A 25,156-nucleotide genomic window follows, 5' to 3' on the forward strand; every position below is an offset into this window, starting at 1 on the left:
GCTCAAGGCGAGCACTCTACCACTTGAGCTACAGCGCCACTTCCGAGGCTCATATTTGTAATCCTAGCTTCTTAGGAAGCTGTGATTGGGAGGATTGTAGTTTGAAACTAGCCCAGGCAAAAAGTTCATAAGACATCTCAATAAACAAGCTGGGTATGGAAGTGCATACATACCTGTTATTCCAGCTACATTGGGAAGTACAAATAGGATCATGGTCCAGGCTAGCTTGGGTAAAAGGCAAGACTAATTGAACAATAATGAAGGAAAAAAGGGCTGAGACCAGACAGTGATGGGTCATGCCTGTAATCCTAACTTCTGAGGAAGGCTGAGATATGAGGATCAGGTTAGAAACCCAACCTTGGCAAGAAAAACTTTGTGAGACTATTATCTCCAATTAACCACCAGAAAACTGGAAGTGATGCTGTGGCTCAAAGTCGTAGAGTGCTAGCCTTGACTGAAAAAGTTCAGAGACAGTGTCCAGGCCTTGAGTTCAAGCCCTATGACTGACATAAAGCAAGCAAGCAAGGGAGAAGGAAGAAAGAAGGAAAGAGAGAGAAACAAAACAAGAATAAATTAGAAAGCTCATGTATGAACATACATAAAAAGTGTTATGGATTAAATTCTGTCTCCTCAAGTTTATATGTTGTTCAAAAGATAACCTTATTTGGAAGTAGGGATTTAAAAAGAGGTGATTGAAAACAAATCAAGTTATTGGGGTGGGTTCTACATCCAATATAACTGATGTTTGCATAAGGCAGGGAGATTTAGACACAAAGGATAGCCCATGTGACCACTCAAGGAGGAGGGCATCAGCGGTGAGCCAAGGAGAAAGGCCTTGGAAGAAACTAGTCCTGCTGATACCTTGATCTTAAGACCAATGACCTCTGGAACTGTGAGTTAATAGATTCCCCATTATTTAAGGTGCTCACTCTGTGTGCTTTGATGTGGAGACCCTGACATCCTTATACAGGAGATAAGTCCTATTTTTTTTGTTTTTGGTCGGTCGTGGGGCTTGAACTCTGGGCCTGAGCGCTGTCCCTCAGCTCTTCCGGTTTTCTGGTGGTTTATTGGAGATAGGAGTCTCAGTCTTTCCTGCCTGGGCTGGCTTTGAACGGTGATCCTCAGATCTCAGCTAAGATTACAGGCGTGAGCCACCAGCGCCAGGCAGATAAGTCCTATTTTGTGGAATTAAATTTTTGATTGCGTACCGTCTTATCATAGACTAAAGTAATTTGAAAACATTGGGGTAACATGAGCCTCCTATGTCTGTGCATTGAAGCATCTTCACTCTTCCAGGGAAGGCCAGGATTAGATACTCACTACCCTGCACATACAAGGCTGCCTTTTCCCCCAGTAGAAAAAGAAGTGTTTGCCTAGCAGAGAGAGATTCCATATTATATTAGCCAATGTTTCTGCTTTACCAGGGTAAAAAAAGTTAAAATATTTGTCAGAACAAAACAATCTCTAAGTACAAATTCTTTATATTGATTTTTGTTAAGGAAGCAATCAAATGATGGTGTGACCTCTGTCATTTGAAATTCCCTCCAGGAGACTCAAAAGGTTTGTAAGTTAGTAAGATTCAATGTTGTAAGATCTATGCTGTAAGTTTTACTTCTTTTTTGTTTAAAGGAAAAGTTCCTAACTCAAGTCCCTCACATGTGAGTAATTTCCACTTTGGGGCTATTGTGAAGGATGCTGCAACGATTGTTTCCATGTAAATACCAGTTTGAATCCTTGGTCTCAATTGTTCTGAGTATAGGAGTTTAATTACTGGGTCTTATGGTAATGCAATATTTAGCATTCCTTCCCCGCTTTTATGTTTTAAGTTTTAGCAAAAACTTAAGTTTTTGCTAAAGGCTGAAGCCATACTTCCACGTCTAGCTTTTTGACAGAAATAAGAGTCTTACAGACATTCTTACCCAGGCTGGCATTGAACTGGGATCCTCAAATCTCAGCCTCCTGAGTAGCTAGTATTACACAAGTGAGCCACCAACACTCAGCTAGTATTTAGCTTTTTGAGTAATCACTGACTTGTTTTCCACAGTAGAAATTTCCTACCGGCAACAGATGAGAGTCCTACTTTTCTTTATATCCTTGTCAGTACTTGTTAATTCTCTCTCTGTAAAATCATAGCTATTCCTATTAGGTGTGAAGTGGTATTTGACTGAACATCTTTTCCTATGCTTTCAGTCATTCATGTATCTTCTTTGGAGACATGTCTATTGGAGTCCTTTGCCCATGTTTAAAAGTGTTTGTCTTCTTGTTGTTTCAGGATATGAGTTCTTGCTGCATTCTGCATATTAAGCTCAGATTGGATTTATATTTTACAAATATTTTCTCCCATTGTATAGGCTGTCATTCTACTTCCTCAGTCATGGTTTTTGATGGATCGATTTTTAATTTGGTCAAGCCTAGTTTATCTATATTTTCTACCATGGCTTTTGATTTGGTGGTATTTTGAAGAATGTATCGCCAAATCCAAGGTCATGGAGTTGACTCCTATGCTATAGATTTCAGCTTTACCATTTAGGTTACTGAGTCATTTAGAGTTAATATTTTCATATGGAGTAAGGTAAAGATTGAGCTTTGTTCTTTTACATGTGAAATTTGGTTGGCCACTACCATCAATTCGAGAGAAGTGATGTTATTTTTATTATCGAATGATTTGGCATCTTTGTAAAAAATAAATAAATTAACCACAAACTGCACTTTTACTAAACAAATTAGAAAGTGTCTATCTTCCAACTCTGTTCTTTATTATTGTTTTGGGTATTCAGAGTCCCTTACAATTTCATATAAATGCAAAGATTGACTTTTCCATTTTTGCAAAAGGACTGCATTGAATCTGCAAATTGCTTTGTGCCCAGCTATTATTTCTTTACTAGTTTATTAGTGTATCAGAAGGGCTTCACAAGGGATCCCAGCACCACTAACCTGGACACTCCTTAGCCAGGAGCACCCTGTTCATGTTGACTTTCGAGCAATGAAACCTTTTTAAAATTTCTTTTTCTTCCAGAACTGTCTGCATACATCATCCCAAACACCAACTCATCTCTCTCTTGCATTTGTTCTAGCCCAAAGAACACATTCAGAGCCCACTGGCTTAGTGGGTTGATGAATCAGCACCCAACTGAGGAAGTGAAATTGGATCAGCTGGATATTTTGAGACTCAAATGGAAAGCAGACATTGAACTAACTCTTAGCTTTTCAGTAACTCTTCCTCTTTTATGAGTGTATTTTAGTATTTTTGTAACCAAATCTGTCTTGAAATATATATATGTACATATATATATATATATATATATATATATATATACTGATCTACATATATACACACTCTAGCTAAGAGTGCACTTAGTTGCATGTAAAAGACTTAACTTTTTTCACATAAGGTAGGTAGGTAGCTTTGGCATTTGTTCAGATACTCAAAGATTTTAGGACTGGCATCCTTGCAATCCTTTTTGTCTTTCACTCATGATCATAAGATGATGTCATCACTCCAAAGATCATATCTACATTCATAAGAGAAAGTGATGGGAGGGCACCCCAGAACTTCTATAAAGAGGATTGCTTTTAAATATATATATATTTGTTAGCTAAAAGAGTGTCTCAGGGCTACCTGTAATACATATATGTCTGATACTTGAGGGAACAGGGTTATTGTGATTAGATTCAATTAGTCTTGGTCCATTGCCTGGAGCTGGGCACATTATCTTTCTAAAATGAAGTAGGAGTCATGTAGGCAAAGAATAATAAGGAAAAGAATACCTATGTACCATGATACACATACACATGGACATAGTTATTCTATTACGTCTCCTCAGGTGCCTTCTGCCTCTTGTCGGCCTGTTCTCATGCCTGGTAGTCTTAGATTATCAGTACTTACCTCATCTCTTCTATTACCCTTTGGACCTGGATAATGTTTATTAACATAGTGAAAACCTCATAGAAATGGGAGTTTTGGTAGCAGAGGAGATGGAAAGTTGTTTTCTAATAGTATGTGCAAAGGATTCTGGGAAGATGGCAGCCTCTTCTGTTACTCAAAGTATGGAGATGGTGGTATAGAGAAGGTAGGTCAAAGCCATCCTGTCAGGTTGCAAGCAGACTGAGTGCAAGGTTCTGTGTTTTGAAGGCCCTGAGTTCACATTCTTGATGATATGTATCCTAATTACATCCTTGAAATATTGAAAATACTTTCTTTTCTTGCCCTTTAGGGGAAAAAAAGCCATGTTTCAAAAATGCATATCATCAATGATTCAATCAAAGAAATGACATTAATGAGAAGACAAATTGAAAAAAAAAGAATTCCCTAATGTTGTATTTGGGCAGATTTCAGCAGTTAATTTATATTTCTAAATGTGAATGTAAATTAAAAGGCTAAGTGCTTGAAAGTCAAAAATATTCCTTATTTGACATTAAAGTCAGTGAATTGATCACATTTGCAGAACATAGCTAGTAAAAAAAAGTGCTAATTTATGGCTAAGTAATTAAACAGGGAGACAGATGGAGAATTAAATGAGTTTTCCTCGCATTCAGATTTGCATACTGTTTCTGATGGTGTGTGCTCTTATTGCTCGACATGGTGCCCCCCAGGATGGGAGGGACCTGGGAGCTATTTATGCTCCCACATCCCCAAAGAAGGAAATAGGAAATCTGTGCAGTCAGAGACGTGGATAAATATGGTCCTTGGCTAGATCTTCTCTCTTGTTCCTCATTCATTCATGTTTGTAGTTGTCATGTCATAATGAAAAGAACTGACAATAATCAAACAGTGAAATTCTCTCTGTTGTCCATTATATACTGAAAAATGCAATGGCCTACCAATGAAAAGATCATCTAATTCCAACTGTCTTGTCAGCTGAGTGATATTAGATAATTTCCTTAGTTTTAGTTGTTTCTCTTGACATTAGATCTTAATGGGGAGCCTAGATGGTTCCCAGACCTGAGACACAGTAGAGAAAGCAAAGGCTATTTAAAAAGCATTTTAATATAATTTTATTGTTATTATTAAGGTGTTATAAGAGGAGTTACCACTTCATCCATCAGGTAATGAATACATGTCTTTTTGGATGTCACCCCTCCTTTGCATTTCCCAGTTTCCCCCTTCCATCCTTGCCCACAAGTTACATAGATTATTTTCCACACAGTGTGCACTGAATAGTATGATTGCATTTATTTACGCTCTCTCCCTCTTGTTCTGGGCCTCCCTTTATTCTCCATAAAAGACAAAAAAAGCAAAAACAAACACCACCACCTCCAACAACATCAACAGCAACCAAAAAAACCATGTTTACATTTCCTGAAATTAAAAAAAATAGTGTTTTAAATGTTCAGAGAAGTTACAACTTTGAGTTCCTTTCCTAAGTGTCCTCCTTTAGTGTGACTCTGTGTGAATACCCAGAGTGCTGTATAGGTCATCACGTCCAGTTGTATTTTAGATCTAGCTTCCACATATGAGGGAAAACATGTGCTATTTGTCATTTTTTTTTTTTTTTTGGTCTGGTCATGGACCTGAACTCTGGGTCTGGGCGCTGTCCCTCAGCTCTTCAGCTCAAGGCTAGCGCTCTACCACTTGAGCCACAGCGCCACTTCCGGCTTTTTTCTTTTTGCTTATGTGGTGCTGAGGAACCGAACCCAGGGCCTCATGCTTGCAAGGCAAGCGCTCTACCACTGAGCCACCTTCCCAGCCTCAGCTATTTGTCATTTTTGAACTTGGCTTGCCTCACTTAACATGATTTGTTCTAGGTCGATCCATCTCCCAGAAAATGGCTGAGTAAAATTCCATTGTGAATATATACTACAATTGATCTACTCATTGACTGTACGGCATCTGGGCTGTTTCCATACCTTGACTTGTGAATAGTGCAGCAAGGAACATGGATGTGCAAGTGTCTTTACCGTAGCTTGACTTGGGTAGATGCCCAAGAGTGGTATGGCTGAGTCACAGAGAAGTTCTGTGTTCCATTTTTTGAGGAACCTGCAAACCTCCTTCCAGAGTGGTTGTTACTAGTTTACATTCCCACCAACAGTGCAATAGGGTTCCCCTTTCCCCATATCCCTGCCAGCATTTGTTGTTCAAATTCTTGATGTTGGCCAATCTAACTAGGATGACATAGAATCTCAAAGCTGTTTTTCCTTTATAGCCAGGGATGTTGAGCATGTCCTCATGTGTCTGTTTGCCATTTCTACTTTTTCTTCTGAAATTTTCTCTCTTAAGCTTCTTTGCCCATTTATTAGTTGGTTTATTAGTTTGGAGAGGTGTTAATTTTTTGAACTCTGTATATTTTGGATATTAGGCCTTTGTCAGTTGTATTGCTGGTTAAGATCTTCTCCCAGTCTGTTGGCTGTCTTTCCTAGTTGAGTAACTATATCCTTTGCTGTGCAAAAACCTTTTGTCTTGATATAATCCTATTTGTCAAGTCTCCTATTTGTTGTGCCCCTGGGACTCTTCAAAAAGTTCTTACGTATGACTATAAGTTCTGATGTTACTCCTACTGCATCTTGCAGTAGTTTCAAAGTTTCAGATCTGATATTAAGGTCGTTGATACACTTTGAGTTGATATTGGTGCATTATGACAAATGGGGATCCAATTTTTGTTTTCTACATAGGTATGTCCAAGTTTCCCAATATTAATAATTGAAGAGGCCATCTTTTCCACCACGTGTTTTTGGCTCCCTTGTCAAATATCAGATAACCATAAGTGAGTAGTTTTATTTCTGGGCCTTCTAGTCTATTCCATTGACCTTCGGGTTTTTCTTGTGTGTGTGTGTACGTGTGTGTGTGTGTGTGTGTGTGTGTGTGTGTGTGTGTGTGTGTGTGTGTGTATGTACCAGTACCAAGCTTTTTTGTTATTATAGCTTCCCATCCCTTCTCATCCTCCCCCCGCGCCCCCCACCCAATCTCCCTTCCCTCTCCCTACCCCCTCCCCCGCCTCGGCACCAAAGTTGTAAAGTTCGTTTTCAACATAAAGACTTGTACATCTCATTGTTGCAATGGGTCCACCTGTATCCCTATTTAAACGATTTGTTTTTCCCCTTCCCCTCCACAAATTATACCGACATCAAATACAGTGAAAGCAGGGGTTATACCGTGGAGGAGGGACATACAAAGCAACAAAGAAATAATCTTATAAATGTGTTAGAAACAATCGCATGAAAGAAAAAAACATTTGAATACATATCTTAGGGTTCATTTCCCTAACATCAACTTATCTGACCTTTTCTGCTTAACTCAGACATATACTAGATATTGCAAATAAGGGAAACCATGGGACCTATGTTTCTTTGGGCCTGGCTTACTTCACTTAATATAATTTTTCCCAAGCCTTTCCATTTCCTAACAAATGGGGAAATGTCATTCTTTCTGATGGAGGCATAGAATTCCATTGTGCATATATACCACATTTTCTTGATCCATTCATCTACTGAGGGGCATCTGGGTTGGTTCCATATCTTAGCTATAGTAAATAATGCTGTAATAAACATAGTCGTGCTGGTAGCTTTAGTGTGGTCTTGTTTGTGAACATTTGGGTAAATGCCCAAAAGTAGGATTGCTGGGTCATAGGGGAGCTCTATGTGGAGTCTTTTGAGGAACCTCCATACTGCTTTCCAAAGTGGTTGAACAAGTTTACACTCCCACCAACAATGCAGTAAGGTTCCCTTCTGTCCACATCTCCTCCAGCATCTGTTGTTATTAGAGTTCTTGATTATAGCCATTCTAACTGGGGTGAGGTGGTATCTCAGTGTTGTTTTGATTTGATTTCTTTTATGGCTAGGGAGGTTGAGCATTTCTTCATGTGTCTATTGGCCATCCTTCTTTCCTCTTCAGAGAAGTTTCTCTTAAGTCTTTAGCCCACTTATTTATTGGGCAGTTGTTTCTTTGAAGATTTGTTTTTGGGGGATTTAATTTTTTGAGTTCCAGGTATATTTTAGATATGAGACCCTTGTCTGATGTATGGCTAGTGAAGATCTTCTCCCAATCCGTGGGCTTTCTATTGATCTTGCTAGCTATGTCCTTTGCCATGCAGAAGCTCTGCAATTTCATGCAATCCCATTTGTCCAACCTTTCTTTGATTTGTTGTGTTTCTGGGTCTCTATTAAGAAAATTTCGGCCTGTGCCAACAAGACCTAGGGTTTCTCCTATTCCATCCTGTAATATTTTCAGAGTGTCTGCTTTGACTTCAAGGTCTTTGATCCATTTGGAGTTGATTCTGGTGCAGGGTGATATATAAGGATCTAGCTTTAGTTTTCTACAAGTAGTTAACCAATTTTGCCAGCACCATTTACTGAAGAGGCTGTCTTTCTTCCATTCTATTTTTTTTTAGCTCCCTTATCGAAGATTAGTTGGCTATAGGTCTGTAGGTTCATTTCTGGGTTTTCAATTCTATTCCATTGGTCCTGAGGTCTTGTTCTTGTGCCAGTACCAAGCTGTTTTGATTACTATGGCTTTATAGTAGAGTTTGAAATTTGGTATTGATATTCCTCTAGCACTGTTCTTTCTGTTGAGGATCGTTTTTACTATCTAATGAACAATTCTTAATGTGTCAGCCAATCAGGATGCTACATCCTTTCCTTCCCAAAAATGAGAACCACTTCCAGACAGATAACTTGGATTCTCCTCTGACTTGTGTTGTGTGTGTGTATGTATGCCAGTCCTGGGGCTTGAACTCAGAGTCTAAGCACTGTCCTTTAGCATTTCTGTTCAAGGTTAGTGCTCTACCACTTGAGCTTTAGCTCTACTTGTAGCTTTTTGGTGTTTAATTGGAAATAAGAGACTCACAGACTTTGTTGCCTGGGCTAGCCTCAACTTTTATCCTCAGAACTCTGCCTCCTGAGTCACTAGGAATATAGGCTTGAGCCACTAGTGCCTGGTTCTCTTCTAACTTTTAATCTCAGACAAAGTGGCTAAGATTCATCTTGTTGTGTCCTTTATGTGTGCAGTGGGGTGGTCCTTTCCTTCTGCTAATATCTCTGTTCCATATGGCAGTCCTAAAAACTAAGAAATTCACTTTCACGTTGGCACTACCACAGGGTGGTAGCTTTGCTATTGCTTCTTAGCAGTCAACAGAGGTTGAAAACTGGGGGGGGGGGATCTTAAAGGAACACTTTTAATGCTCTGCAGTTACTTTAAACAAGGGAACTGGCCCATGCCTGTAATTGTAGCTACTCAGGAGGCTGAGATCTGACGATTGCAGTTTGAAGCTAGCCTGAGCAGAAAAGTCTCAGTGGTACTCATATTTCCAGTTAACCACTCAAAAACTGGTAGTGGCACTGTGCGTCAAGAGAAAGAGCTATAGTCTTGAGCAAAAAGTGGCTCTGGAACAGTGCCCAGGCCCTGAGTTCAAGCACCACAACCAACTCAGGACCTTGTGCTATTGCTCAGATTTCCTGCTCTTGGCTGGTGCTCTACCACTTGAAATCTGAGCAAGAGCATAAGGCCCTGTGTTCAAGCTACTGTACCAGCATACGCACACATGAACACACACGCACACACAAAACCTTCAAGATATAAAAGGGGTTATAAATTCCTTTTTTTGGTTGTTTATTGATTCTTTAGGAGTTCTTAGTTTAATTTTCACATTGGCCCCCCAATTTTTTCCATAACTAATTTTTAATCTCATTTCATTATGGTCAGAAAAAGCAGACCTGTATAGTTTTAGCCCTTCAAACCTATCAAGATTTGTTTTTATGGCCGAATGGGTTGTCTTTCCTGGAAAGTTTTCCATGTACATACTATGCTATTCTTTTACTGGGACAAATGTTCTATTGATGTCTGGTTGTCTGATTGGTTTATAGTATCATTCAAGTCTTTATTTTCCTTACTAATCATTTGTTCTTGTTGTCTTATTAAAAGTGAAATTTAAATTCTTCAATATTTATTGTTGACTATTTTCCTCTTTCTATCTGTTCATTTTCTCTATTTTGCTTCATGTATTAGGTACGTATGTGTTTATATTTGTTGTGCTTTTTTTTTTTTTTTTTTTGTCGGTCATGGGCCTGAACTCTGGGCCTGGGCGCTGTCCCTCAGCTCTTCAGCTCAAGGCTAGCACTCTACCACTTGAGCTTCAGCCCCACTTCTGGCTTTTTCTGCTTATGTGGTGTTGAGGAATCGAACCGAGGGCCTCATGCATGCAAGGCAAGCACTCTACCACTGAGCCTCCTTCCCTGTCCCTTGTTGTGCTTTTTTGATGGATTGTTACCAACCTCTACCCACTTTCTAGTTTTTAAAAAGTTACTGTGCCAGGCACTGGTGGCTCATGTCTTTAATACTAGCTACAGAGGAGGCCAAAATCTGAGGGTCATGATTTGAAGCCAGCCCAGGCAGGAGGTCTGTGAGACTCTTATCTGCCCTAAAACTACCAAAAAAAGAGTCAGAAGTGGAGCTGTGACTCAAGTGATAGAGTGATAACCTTGAGCTAAAAGATGCTTAGTGACAGTGCCCAAGCCCTGAGTTCAAGTCCCAGGATAGGCACCAAAATAAATTGTTACTGATCTTTTTTTTTTTTTTTTTTTTTGTCGGTCGTGGGGCTTGAACTCTGGGCCTGGGCGCTGTCCCTCAGCTCTTCAGCTCAAGGCGAGTGCTCTACCACTTGAGCTACAGCGCCACTTCCAGTTTTCTGGTGGTTCACTGGAGATCAGAGTCTCACGGTCTCTTCTGCCCAGGCTGGCTTTGAACCGCGATCCTCAGATCTCAGCCTCCTGAGTAGCTAGGATTACAGGCGTGAGCCACCGGCGCCCGGTTGATCTTTTTTTTTTTTTTCAGTATTCTTGTTCCTTTTGTAATGGAATAGATTTTTGAGTTCCCTTAGCCTGACTTTTCTGGTGATATCTTTATAGTTTTTTCTTTTCTTTTCTTTTCTTTTTTTTTAAAGACTAAATCCCTGAGATTTTCAAAGAACAGTAGAGTATATGAATTTGTGTAAATTGCTTTCCCCCCCTAGACTATATCATTTTTAAATAAACTCTAAAGACAATTAGGAAACACTGGGGTAAAATAGACGACTTAATTAAAAGCTACTAAGTCCTTAAATAGTCTATTCAAAACCTTGGGACTTTATAATAAGAGCTCTAGTAATGACCAACCTAAGAGTAAGAAATTATAATAAGACATTCTATTATAGAGTTCTTTACTTCCATGAAGTGATGGTGTAAGCTTCCTTTCATAACTATTCACTGTATGGACATGAATTTTTTCTTTTCTTTTCTTTCTTTTCTTTTTTGTTGGTCTTGGGGCTTGAACTCTGGTCTTGGGCACTGTCCCTCAGCTTTTCAACTCAAGGCTAGCACTCTACCACTTGAGCCACAGTGCTACTTCCAGTTTCCTGAGTGATTTATTGGAGATAAGAGTCTCATGGACTTTTCCTGCTTTGGCTGGCTTTGAACTGCTATCCTCAGATCTCAGCCTCCTGAGTAGCTAGGATTACAGACATGAGCCACGGGTGCCCGGTGAATTTTTTTTTCTTCACTGAATATTCTCTCCCCATTCATATTTTGAAATGTATGAATATATGAATATATGAATATATATCTCCAATGTGGTGATCTTTGGAGGAAGGGCTTTAGGAGGTGCTTAGGTTATGGGAGTAGAACCCTCATGTGTAGGTTTAGTGTGCTTCTGAGAGGGACCCCAGAGAGCTCCTCCATCCCCCTCTCCCTCCTTCTCACGTGAGGATATGAGAAAAGAGCAGTGTTGCAGCCCAGAGCACAATCATCAGAACCCAACTCTGCTGGCACCATGATGTCAGCCTTCCAACTTGTAGAAGCCTTACAAGTAATTCCTGTGATTTATAAACCAGCCAGTTACAGTGCTTTTTTAAGTAGCCCATGCTGGCAAAGACACTGCTCTTGTGACATGACAGCTATTCCACAGCCCAGCTCCATGGCCCCAAGTAGTAGATTTCCCCTCTTCATCTCATCCAACACCCATCCTCATATTAACATTGAAACTCAAGTTGCTTATTTACTATACCAACCACCCCTGAGAACCCCTGCAACATCAGCTCACATGCAAGCCAGTCAGTCCTCAATTTTCCTTTTAATGTGGCCACTGACATTTCTTCTTTCATGTGAGTGCATTTATCCTTTTTTTCTTTATGTATATGTTTTTATTGTTATTACAAAGGTGATGTACAGAGGTGATACAGTTACATAAGTCAGGTAAAGTATACATTTCTTTCTGGACAAGGTTGCCCCCTCCCTTATCATCTCTCCTTTTTAAAAAACAATTTTACTGCTGAGCACCAGTGGCTCATGCTTGTAATCCTAGCTACTCAGGAGGCTGAGATCTGAGGATCATGGTTCCAAGCCAGTCTGGCAGGAACATCCAAGAGACTCTTATCTCCAATTAACGTGGAACTGTGGCTCAAGTGGTAGAGTGCTAGTCAGCATAGGGACAGCATCTAAGCCCTGAGTTCAAGCCCCAGGACTGGCACCAAAAAAAAAGTTTTTTTTACAAAATCATATTTAAATCAGTGTATCAAGAGGGTTAACTGATATCTTACCTTAGTTTGATATCATTAACAAAATTCCCTAGTCTTTCTAAGACATCATTGTTATTGGGATAATATGAATTGTAGGTTCAGATTATGTTTAGCAGATCACACAGGGGGAGGGGAGAGAAGAGAGAGCTCAGTAAGGAGAATAATTGTTCCATTGGATGATTTTGTGCCAGGTCTCTTGGGCTTGTCAGTGTAGCATCATCTCTAACACAGTCTAGACATAGTGAGTTGAATGATTGCTGTGGGACTGATTATTCAATGTATGAATTATTAGAGCTTGTGCCTCTTTTTCTCTTCTCTATTTATTAGCATCTTTACGGTTGGCTGGACCATGAAAAAACATGTCAGAGGAAGCATCCAACATAACTATTCAATAACAATCATTCATATCTCTGATAAACTGTGGGTAGAAAGATGTAGGAGCAACAGTTAGATCTGAAAAAGATCTTTATAGTCTCTGCCCCCATCCTCTTATTTTATAAATTTGACAACCATGTCTGAATCCTATAGGGACCATCTGTTCCCTAAAGGGAATTTTAAATTCTCTTCTATGAAATTCCAGGGGTCCTCAGCGAGTCCTCAAATAATTCTTAGGAATTAGCATATCTGCTTATTTATTCAACAAATAGTAACTGAACGTTGGCCAGATGTCTGGCACAGATTGGCTATGGTCCTTGGGAAGACTGATCTGCCAAGTTTCTGGTCCTCATTCCAACTAGAGCAGTTCTACTGGTGAGTTCTGTATAGGTGAGTCCTATGACTTAAGGAAAATTTGAAATTTTCTGTAGCATAGAGAAAACTCTAACTTAGAAATTACTATTATTATTGTTGTTGCTGTTATTGTTATTTGGAGGTCATGATCTACTAGATGTAAATGAATTACACATCAGTATGTTGATGGATCATAATGGCTATATGTGTTAATCAGGGTAGGCTGTGTTAGACTGCTATAACAAACAAGCTCCCAGATGTCAGTAACTTTTAGCAGGGCAGATTTACCTCTTGCTCATTATTAAGGTTTAAATGCACATTGTAGTTTAGTTGCTGTTGTAATAGTGTTGAGAAGTAGGGCCTTTGAGATACAATGTGGTTCCACCTTCATGAATGTGTTAGTGTCATTACTACTAGATCAGGAGAGCAGATTATTACAAAGTGAGTCTGTCCCCTCACACTTTGCTCTTTTGCAGGTGCTCACTTGCCCTTCAAAAAAGGTTCGTCATAACCCAAAAGCTCTATAATCAGATGCAACCTTTTTTTTTTTTTTTTTTTTTTTTTTTTTTGGGTCTGGTCGTGGGGCCTGAACTCTGGGCCTGGGAGCTGTCCCTCAGCTCTTCAGCTCAAGGCAAGTGCTCTACCACTGAGCCACCTTCTCAGCCCCAGATGCAACCTTTTGATCTTGAACTTCCAGGTCTCCAGACCATGAGCTAAATAAATTTCTGATCATTATAAATCCAGTGTTTTTTTTTTTTAAATGACAGTACTGGAAAACAGAATATATACCCATTGTTCATCTTCTCTAGCTCCAAACCGTGTATCATCCATCCTATGATGGGACTCAAGCTGACAGATCCAGCCTTTGGAACATTGCCAGTCCTTGGAAGGAAGGAAGAAGGTCATGCAGAACACACTGGCTTTTACAACTTCTGCCTTAGAAGTTACACATGTTGGTGCTATAGTCTGCTCATTGGACAAACAAGTTAAATACTTTCCCTCAATGTCAATGGCATTTGGATATGTAATCTCTCTACAATGGTGGGCAAGTAAATATTTGGTAACAATAATCAAAGTGTCATATAGTCCTCTGTACATATTTGCTGAATAAACATCTCGATACAACAAATGATCATGTCCCTGTGCATGATCAGATTGCTAGCCTATATACCAGGCTCCCCAGTGGGGCGGCTGTGATTGTGTGCTTTTTGTATTACAGAAAGAGCTGAAATGAGTTTCAAATAATCTCAAGATTTTATTGCCACAACTAAGTCACACTAATCTCAAGCACTCTCTGCCACTGGGTCAGGAAACCACAGTGCCCATCCCCCAACCCTGTGCCTATTCTGCCATTTCAGAAAGCGTTGTAAAAAGTAGAAGGAAAAAAGGTCTGCATCTTCCAAGGATTAAGAAGAAATTTTGTATCAGCAGAAAGGCAGGCTGTAAGCACCCCCAGGAGTGGAAGAGCTTAGTTCCAGAGCCAGACTGTATAAAACAGGGCTTTAAAAGTAATCTGGATCCATCCTAAGTAAAACGAATTGTCTGCCAACAGGAAGCCTAAGGGGGTTGCAGAGTATGGAAGAATGAAATGGATTCCAGACTACCATGAGAACTTTCTTGATTGAAACAAGACCAACTTATGGAATCACATTCTGTGTGAGCTAGAGAGTTCCCCCTTTTCTGCAAGGAAAAAGAAAGCATGCAGAACGTTTGGGGTAGCCCGGCTTCATTGAAGAAAATGGCTTCTCTGTGTAAAAAGATATATAAGTGAAAGCTGGGGCTGGACTCCGCAGTGTGAGTGGCAGAAACTCCACTCAAAGCTAACCCTTGGCAAAGGGAATAATGTTGATTTGGCAAGCTGAAACACCCACAGGTGAATTTTAGGTTTTGGTTTGACTGGATCCTGGGGTTCATGGAATTCTCTCTGGACTCTGTCTTGCTGTTTGGTTTCTTTTCCTGCTGGGTTGTGTCTGCTAGCCTCTCTTACCTAACACACTTGCCTTGGCAGAGCTTCCAAACGTCTATGAATCTCCAACAGAATTGTCTTCAGTTTGCTGCTGGTCTGGGTTGCTGTTTTCCTTGCAGCTGGTCTCTTTGTGAGCTCCTACCTAGGTCTTTTGGCTCCTATCCTGCCCCATTTACTGCTGGTAATCAGCCATTGGTCTCATTATCTTTCTACAAGGGCTCTGCAGGGCAACATTAATCAGCCAACATGGCTGTCTCTCCAGGCCTTGTTACACCCAAGCTTTTGCAAACACTCACATCATTGCCTGATAGTCCTCATACCATGCTTTCCCAGGCGACCACTGATAATCTTCAGCAGTTGATCCATTACTTGTGACTAGGGTTAGTCTCCCTTGTTACCATGTAAACATCTGGTTCCCCCAAGAAGCAAGCAGTAAAATGGGATTATATTGGAGCAAATAATCATGGTAAGAGTGGGAACAGGATCAAGGAAAGATAGAACGAATCATTAGACCTTGAGAGAAGGGAGAACAGGTTGGATGGAAGTATGCTTGACTGATATACAATCCAAAGAAAATTCTGTGAGGATGCTAGTTAATCCTTGAGCCAATATTGATTGCTTGACAGTTTCTGTGTCCAGGCAAGGTCAGCTACACTATTTGCAGGGCTGAGGGCAAAATAAATTCCTTGTTAAAAAATTATGAAGAGCTGGCTCATATCTATACGTCTAGCTGCTCAGGAGGCTGAGATGTGAGGATCACAGTTCAAAGCCAGCTCAAGCAGGAAAGTCCATGAGAGTCTTATGTCTAATTAACCACTGAAAAGCCAGAAGTAGAGTTGTGGCTCAAGTGGTAGAGTGTTAGTGTTGATAGATCCTGAATTAAGCCCCAATATGGACACCAAAAAATTATGTAGAATTTCAGGACAGTAATAGTGCATTTAGCATTCAGCCCAACCCAGGATCCTTCTGTATTGGGGGTCTTGTGACCACATGGGTCTCAGGAATTGGACACCTTCCCTTCTTAACTTCTTCAAGCTCAGCGTATGAGTTCTCTCCACTTGAGAGGGCTTAAGAGGGCTTCTTTGTCTATTTCCCTCACCCCTAGCCCCACTTTTATTAATATTGTTCCCCTGATTGGCTCATCTTCCATTTCCTTCCAGGTATGCCATCTGCAATGGAAGGAACCTTACTGTGACACCCTTACACCTTTTAGAACACGACATTTTGGCTCCTTTCTTTTTTTCTCCTTAATTCAAACTGTTACACATAATTACTGCAGAAAACTTGAACATTAGTGATACAATACAGAAAGCGTTGTCCTGAATACCCTTCTTTGCTCTTGACTTCCTAGTTAGTCTCACCTAGGCCCAGAGTCCCTCATCTATCTGTATGCTGTGGACTCCTGAATTGATAACTTCAGCCAACAAAATAAAATCTACCACTTAAGGATAATCACTAATAACAAGCACGTCTATTGTTTTTTTCAGTTCATGGATTCCATATCTATTTCTTTTATTTACTGATTACTTTGTAAATGCTACAAACATAATAGTACGTTTCACTTGGTATTATAACTTCCTCATTGCCATGAATACTCTTCTATGCCATAGCATACCTGTGTAGATACACATTTTGGTAGGTACCCTATTTTATTTATGTTAGACAAGTGGATTTCCCCCACTGTTTCTCTATTATACTGCAGTAATGAACATACATAGTCCTTCCTGACCTGTAGGGGATATGTTCCCAGGCCTTCAGTGTATACTTGAAGCTGCAGCTCTACAATATGTTCTTTAGGGACTGAGAATATTAAAGTTGCTTATGGTATAATAAAATATAATTATACTATATTACAGGATAACAGTACTATTGTAATAAACATTATATGAATGTGGTTTCACTTGTTCTGTCAAAGTACATTATTATACTATGTTACCCTTCTTGTGATGATGTGAGATGATACAATGGCTTCCTGATGAGAAATTTAGGTAAATGATGTAAGCTAGTGATGTAAGATTAGACTACTGTCAGCCTTCTGACATCATTTCAGGAAGACAATTGCTTTGGTGAGCTATGACCCTGAATCCTTTTTACTTAATATTTTTAGATTGTGGTTGGCTGTGGGTGACTGAACCCTTAGAAAATGGAACTGCTAATATCAGAGGACTACTGTATTGATAGGCAAGTCATTGCACATTTATAAAAGAATTCTTTAAACTGTAAGTTCCTAGAACTAAAATTGCTGTGTTAAAAATACATACATTTACAAGATCTTTAATCTATATATAATTCATACAATATGAGCTCCTCATTTCTGAGAACAAAAATTGAACATTCAACGCATTCCTTCTTGTAGAGATCTTAAGTTTATTTTCTTTATGTAAAAAAAGAATAAATGTGCTTTCCTTTATTCTAAATATTTACATTCATGGATTTTGCTTTGTTAATGGTGGGTATTTCAATCAAATCAGTAGTGCTTCTGAAAAGAAATATCAGGAGACTTTCCAAAAATACCACCTCATGGTAAAAATGTTCAGATTTGAAAATGAAATGTGTCCAGAGTAATTGAATCCCACTGAAAACCAATTCATCCTCGATCCAAGGAGCAAAGAACATTGCACAGTGTGAGTCGTGAGTATAGCACATTACCCATGACTTGAAAAGTTGCTTTAACAAAAACCAGAAGCCTAGGGCTACATAAAGAGGGAATTCTAGCTTTAGTTTCAAGATATTGAGACCACATTTCATTTCTAGGATTCTCTAAGCTTTATCTTGTTAAGGACCATCCTGTCTGCTATAGTTGGGATATGGCTCTGAGCTGGAAGCTTCGTCTTCAATGTGGTGGTATTCAAGTGGGGAAAATTTAAGAGGTAGGGCTTTCTGGGAGGTGGTTAAGGCACTGGGGACACTCCACTCCAGTTAGTTTCCATGGGAGTAAGTGCTTGTAGTGTGATTTGGCATCTGAGTCTCTCTTGCTGTCTGTCTTGCTCTCAGGATCTTGACCTGCTAGTTGCCCATCATGTTGAAATGTAGTAAGAAGTCCCCCACAGAGGCTGATCTGGTGCCACTTGGTCTTGGGCTTTCAGCCTCCAAACTGAGCTAAATAGACCTCTTTCTGCCTCAGATATTTTGTTATATGGCAGCAGAAAATACGCTGAGACACCCTTTGTTGCATTTTGCAAAACTTTAGCTGCTTTAAGATGGGTATTGCACTGATGAATAATCTACTTTTTATAGTTTCATTGTAAAAAATTATATAATTATGTAATAACATTTATATTTTATAATACAATGTATTGCTTATTATTTCTAATTTATGATTTCTTTGGTAAGCTCTCCCTAGATTTATGTTTGTTTGTTTTAAATCTCATTCTATCTTATATTGTGGTGAGGCTCAGGACCTCATGCTTGCATATGGCAGGTACGGAACTGCTGAGCCACACCTCCAGTCTCTCCACTTGCATTTTAATAATTGTATGTCAGGCTTAAAGCCTGTTCTATATTTAGCTTATGGCATCAGTTTGTGATGTCCAACTACTTCAACAGTATGGAGAAGATGACCAGTAAAATAGCTATGTATCTAAGCCAAGTATGGCGATGTCTACTTGTAATCTTAGTACGTGGGAAGCGAAGGCTGGAGGATTGTGAATCTGAGGCCAACCTGAGAGACTTAATTGGATCATGTCTCAATAAACCAGTATCAAATGAACAAACACCAAATCTATTTCTACATAGCTGTGCATACATCTATCTATGTATTACCTCTATCTTTCTATCCTTCAGTCATCTACCTATATATCTACCATCTATCTACCTATCTTCTACATCTGTCTGTCTGTCTATCTTCCTTAGAGTAACGACATTAGTGGGCCGAAATAACAAAGGCTCTAAGTGATTAGACTGGAATTAAGATTATTTATACTAATTTTCTTTGGCAGCTCTCTAGTACCAGCAAATTACCATACTGGAGCAGGTTCCCCTTCAGTGACCTTGTCACTTTCACTGATATCAGCCTGTAATGAACACTCATGGGACCTTTATTCTGTAGAAGTTTCCTACTGTGACTTTCCTTTTCATCTGCCCTTTCTCTGTGTCAGGTAAGGAGCTAGCATTCTGAAGAATTCTTGTTTTTGTTTTTATTTTTGAGGCAGAGTCTCACTATAAAGCACAGGCAGGGTCTGGAACTTGTGCCCTTCCTACTACCACCACCTCACAAGTGCAGGGATTATAGAGGTATTCCAGCACACCCAGCCATGAAGCATTTTTGTTTTTTTTTGTTTTTTTTTTTGGGTCCGGTGGTGGGGCGGCCTGAACTCTGGGCCTGGGCGCTGTCCCTCAGCTCTTCAGCTCAAGGCTAGCGCTCTACCACTTGAGCCACAGCGCCACTCCTGGCTTTTTTCTTTTTGCTTATGTGGTGCTGAGGAATCGAACCCAGGGCCTCATGCATGCAAGGCAAGCACTCTACCACTGAGCCACCTTCCCAGCCCCCATGAAGCATTCTTTAAAATACTTTCAGTCTTGTTCCAGCTGCAGCTTTGCCTACTTGAGCTCATGACTATGAGTTCCAACCTTGCTTCTTCATTTTCTCTGTCAGTACCATGGGGACATTCACACTTTCTGCTGACTGTTTCTCTGGGAGAATTTGCACATGAAGAACGTCTAAGATGAGTTTTAGAGGATGAAATAGCTAGTGAATGAAGATCTTTTTATTCATCTTGAATAAACTTAAATTTTTTCCGATGTGAAATTGGTTTATGTACATTCACTCAACAGACTTGGGAAACAATTTTTTTCCTTAGATGATGCACATTTCTGTTATGTCAACTAGGAGTTTGGAGCTTCCATTAACTAAGGATCATGCAGTTCAAATGTAATATCCTGGGCTGGATGGGGTCAGCAGGGTCTGTGGGACATCTGAAGGGCGATCTGAAGGACAACAGTGGTCCAATGTCCATGGTGTAGTTACCATTCGTGATGCCCCGAGGAACAGAATCCCAGATGGTTCCAGAGTCCTCTCACAATAGTTCAGAGCCCCATTAGTGTTGTCTGATCCTATTAAGAGATGGTGCAAAAATATTTCTAGGATATTTGAATTCTTGATTAAAATTTCAGGAATTTTAGAAGCTTGTGAATAGCGTAAGTCAATTGTAGCAGAAGCATTTCATGATCTCAATTCACAAATAATATCTCCATCCTATGTTTCTGCCCTGAAGACTAAATAACCTCCCTTTGTCTTATTTCCTTGGAGTTTTTACTTGGTGCTGAGATTTTCTTCCTTGTCTGTCTTTAGCATTCTGTAGTCTAAGAAGTAAATGCACAATTTTGGCCAGTAATCAGAGATTTGTTTTGTGGCTGTTTTGTATTATACACTGCACCAATAAAAGCTATCATTTTTTACTTTAATTAAGGTAGAATTTGTTGAAATTGTTATTACATATTTTTGGCACAAGTCTGGACTCTTGATTTTCTATTATGCATCTTGATTTCTATTTGTATATATTTAAGTGTATATATGCTCTTTGATTCTCTTTTGGGATTAGCTTGTGTTTTGAATGTTATGCTTTTGATCTAAAAAAACAACCTTTAGGGGGCACCAGTGGCTCACGCCTGTAATCCTAGCTACTCAGGAGGCTGAGATCTGAGACTGTGGTTCAAATCCAGCCTGGGCAGAAAAGTCCATGAGACTCTTTTTTTTTTTTTTAAATATATGTATATCTATCTATCTATCTATCTATCTATCTATCTATCTATCTATCTATCTATCTATCTAGTCTTTTTTTTATTGTGAAAATATCGTACAGAGGGGTTACAATTACATGGGCAAGGTAATGAGTACATGTCTTATCAAGCATTGTTGCCTCCTCCTTTGTTTCCCCTTCTCATCCCTTCCCATCTCCCCCCCCCCAACCCCCCATGAGACTCTTATCTCCAATAAACCACCAGAAAACCAGAAGTGGTGTTGTGGCTCAAGTGGTAGAACGCTCGCCTTGAGCTGAAGAGCTGAGGGACGGTCCCCAGGCCCAGAGTTCAAGCCCCTCAACCAAAAAACAAAACAAAACATTTATTTCTCAAGTTCATTTTATTTTTTATGTTCTCTTTGACCTTGGAGGACTTGCATTCACTATTATAGTGTAATTCCCTACTATATTTTTCACACACACACACACATTTCTGTGCACACTGTCTCTCTATTAAGGGCCAGTCTTTCAATTTCTTTTATATGAACTTTAATCTAATCCATAAACACAGACCTTAAGTAGCTTCTACAGCTCCTGCCTCTTAATATTCTTGAATTTTGGATTAAGCTTCAACATTAATTTTGGAGGGAGCATGAACATCCCAAGTATGACAGGAGCTGATTACAATGCACACGAAGGCCCAGAGGACCTGTCTTTTTTCTAGGCACTGTGGAGTGTGCCTGTGAGAGGGACAATGTGAGGGAGGGCCAGGGAAGCTCCTTCTGGGCTGAAATGGACCCCCATTAGAGAACCGGCATCACTGGCATCCTGGAGTGGGGCAGGATCTTGAGCTGACAGAAGCATAGCATATTTACAAAAAGCAGACAGATGCAGCCTTTGATAAATGACCTGTGATCATTCATCTAGTGGATGTAACTTTTCCCATCCCTATCAGAAAAGCTTGCATTCATTTGGGTCAGGTCAGATAATGGGCTATGTATGTATATATGGATAAATATGTTTATATACACACCCTATAGGTGTACACATATAGTATGTATATATGTACACATGTGTTTACATATATAGATTGTGTGTGCATGCATACAATAGATGTATATATAATATACACACATATATGTACTATTTTCCTGGTCCTGGAGCTTGAACTCAGAGCCTTGCACTGAGCTTTTTTTTTTTTTTTTTTTGGTGGGTCGTGGGGCTTGAACTCTGGGGGCTTGGACCCTGTCCCTCAGCTGTTCAGCTCAAGGTGAGCACTCTACTGCTTGAGCCACAGCATGCCACTTCTGGTTTTCTGGTGGTTTATTGGAGATAAGAATTTTACGGACTTTCTTGCCTGGGCTGGCTTTGACCTGCGATCCTCAGATCTCAGCCTCCTGAGTAGCTAGGATTACAGGTGTGAGCCACCGGCGGCTGGCAGCACTGAGCTTTTGTGCTCAAGGCTAGTGCTCTACCACTTGAGCCACAACTCCATTTCCAGCCCTTTGGGTGGTTAATTAAATAAGAGTCTCACAGTCTTTTCCTGCCCAGACTGGCTTTAAACCATCATCCTCAGATCTCAGCCTCCTAAGTAGCGAAGATTACAAGCATGAGCCACAGACACTGGGCTACAATATATTTTTTTTTTATAGTCTGCCCTTGGGCTACGTTAACACTTTTGTGCTTTGTTGTATGGTCTGCAGAGAACTAGGCCACTTGAACATCTCAAAGAATATTCCCTGCTCCATTATTTCATTGCTCAATTGGATGGATAAACAAGAAGCATGCTTTGGAGGCTTTGGGGAGACTCAGCAGCTCCAGATCATGGGAGACACACCTGGGTTTTCATAGGGCTGATAGCTTTTTGAGGCCTGCTGGGCATCTACTCCAAGGTGAAGAGCAAATTATTGTTCTTTCATCTCTCATCATGAAGAAGGACCTGCTTCAAAATGCTGGTAGGTCTAATGCTCAAGATAGCATATGCTGTACTTCATTGTTACTCTTTTGACCTATGGACTGTGATAAATGAAGGCTGATAATTGTAAGGATGTGTAGAGGAGTGGGTCCAGGTTGTCATGGAAACAGCCTAGATGCTCAACTCAAATGATCTAGCAGGCCTTACATGACATCAGTGCGAGGGAAAGACTATCCTCCATGGTTTGCAGCAAATCGCAAGAGGGAGATCATCAAGCAGACTCCTGGGGTTCCAGAACAAGTTCATTTTATCTGAAGTGGAAAAACACTTTAAAGAAGAGCTTCTACAGTAATGCTGGTGGCCCTTGGCAGACAGGGAGCATGCGGACACGTGATGCCCAGTGGCCCTGTCTCTAGAAGTGCCCAGCCTAGACAGAGGCCTGCAAGATTCACCAGGTGAATGGCAGGTGCAGTTGGCAGCACATGAGGCAAGAAAGAAAGAAGCATTGCATTTCAGATAGGGTTTGAGCTGGGCTGAGGGTTCTAGCCAGCTGTCTAAGCATCAAGCCCACCTTACAACTGCCCCCCCACCCCCTCCATGCCAGAGGCTTTGGAGCAGCTCACACACATAGCTGTGTGGAGATGAGCTGCTGCTGACCTACTGATGAGCAGATGAAGCATGAAGTCTGATCCCAGGTGGTGTATGTGGGTTCAGACCACAAATAGACATTGATTACACTGCAGCTACATTAGCATAGACCTTCAAGATAACAGTGGGGAACTTCCTAGTGGGCAGAGCCTCAACACACACCTGGTCATCTACCTCGTATAGAGTATCTATCCCCTTTCTTGCTTCCTTTTTTTTCCTTCTATTTGTTCACCATCTATTTATTGCTCGATTGTCTATCAATCTATTCTCCTATCATCTGTTTAATCTAGAAATCATGTATCTTTTTATTTCTTTACCCTATTCATTACCTACTGGATGTCCTCTATTGATGGCTCTCTCTATAATCTACCTATCTGCCATTTGTCTGTCATCATTCATTCTGCAGCAATCTGTCATCTATCTCTTTCTATGTCTGCATACCATTAAATCTCTCTGTGTGTCTCTCTCATCTCTCTGTCTCTCTCACTATCTATCCATCCATTTGTCTATCTATGCAGAGACTCCTTGGCAGTAACAGATAGCTTGGTCAGTTGGTCAGAAGCCTGAAGGAGACAAACTGGATGGTCGCTGAGGCTGAGAGGCATTCATGTGGGTGAGTCTATGCAGTGGACACAAGTTTTTATATCCAATACAGATGCCTGTCAGCAGATCTTCACTCAAGACCTTCAGCACCTGCTGAACAACTATGACTTTTCAATCCTTTGCTCTTTAATTTAATTTTGGTTTATTTTTAAAGTGTGATTTATGTCCCAGACATTTTCTACTTTGATGTAAGACTGCTGTGCTATGAACAATAATTAAAATAGTTTCTATTTTTGTAACCTATTTGCATAGATTTACCTCATCCTATCCTGGCAACAGTCCTTGGACTTTGGAATGATGAGAAGAGCTCTTCCCTTTCCAGATGAAGAAAACTCGTACTCAGAGATGATAGATGCCCTGCCTAGGGACACTGAGTTCACTAGCCAGTGAAGTGCTGGTTTTGCTCTCTCCCTTGAGGTCTCCGTGATGTGGGAGAAAGAACAGCCTAGTCCACCAGCAGGGGGCGCCTGCTTCTACTCATCTGCAGCTGGTTATCCGCCTATGGCCAGCAGCTCAGATGCCCTTCCTCTCACTGCATCTATGTTTGGGCCATTGTGGCCAATCTATAGATGCCACTTAGACTCTTGTACTGTAAGATCTGCCCAGATTCCAGGAAGGAATGTACAGAAGGTAGACCCAGCATGTCCCTGGCGTACTACAGACAGCTTGGCATGGAGGCTCATCTTTGTGGTACACATTCTTCCACTGCACCCTTAAAATGCATGCTCTTTCCAGCAGGATCCACTTCTGTTGTGTGTATCTTTTCCTGTCTTCCCAGTTAGTGTGATGAATTACAACTTCATTCACGCACCACCAATTTGTATTACATTCTTCCTAGGATGCAGGTACCAGATATAGCACACTTAACCAAAATACCAGCCCTCATGGAGCCAGTATTCGAGAAAGGAAGATAGATAATAAGTGAAATGAGTAAGGAAACATGTCAGTGACTATTGTGTTTCAGGGAAAGGGGAACTGGAGATGGGGTGGGAAGAGGAGAAATCTGGGGTTTGGGAATTGTAGAGAAAATATTACGGAAAAGGCATTCAGAGAAGGAGACATTTGAGTGGAGACTGGAAGCTGTGTGAGAGGGAAAGAGATGCAACTCTGTAGATACTTAGGAGAAATATATAACAAG

At 40.4% G+C, this 25,156-nt stretch overlaps 1 long non-coding RNA gene across 1 annotated transcript in view; it reads left to right on the plus strand.

Moving 5' to 3' along the window:
• Positions 1-24,543, plus strand: part of LOC138831778 (uncharacterized) — a 49,791-nt gene extending 25,248 nt beyond the window's left edge. The window contains exons 3-5 of the long non-coding RNA XR_011373446.1: positions 22,556-22,807; positions 23,934-24,028; positions 24,271-24,543. This is a non-coding gene — a long non-coding RNA (uncharacterized lncRNA). The remainder of the gene's footprint in view (positions 1-22,555; positions 22,808-23,933; positions 24,029-24,270) is intronic.
• The last annotated feature ends 613 nt before the right edge of the window (positions 24,544-25,156 follow it).

This window comes from Dipodomys merriami, unplaced genomic scaffold, assembly GCF_024711535.1.
Source record: "Dipodomys merriami isolate MVZ:Mamm:240054 unplaced genomic scaffold, mDipMer1.0.p SCAF_2, whole genome shotgun sequence".
NCBI classification, from domain to species: Eukaryota; Metazoa; Chordata; class Mammalia; order Rodentia; family Heteromyidae; genus Dipodomys; species Dipodomys merriami.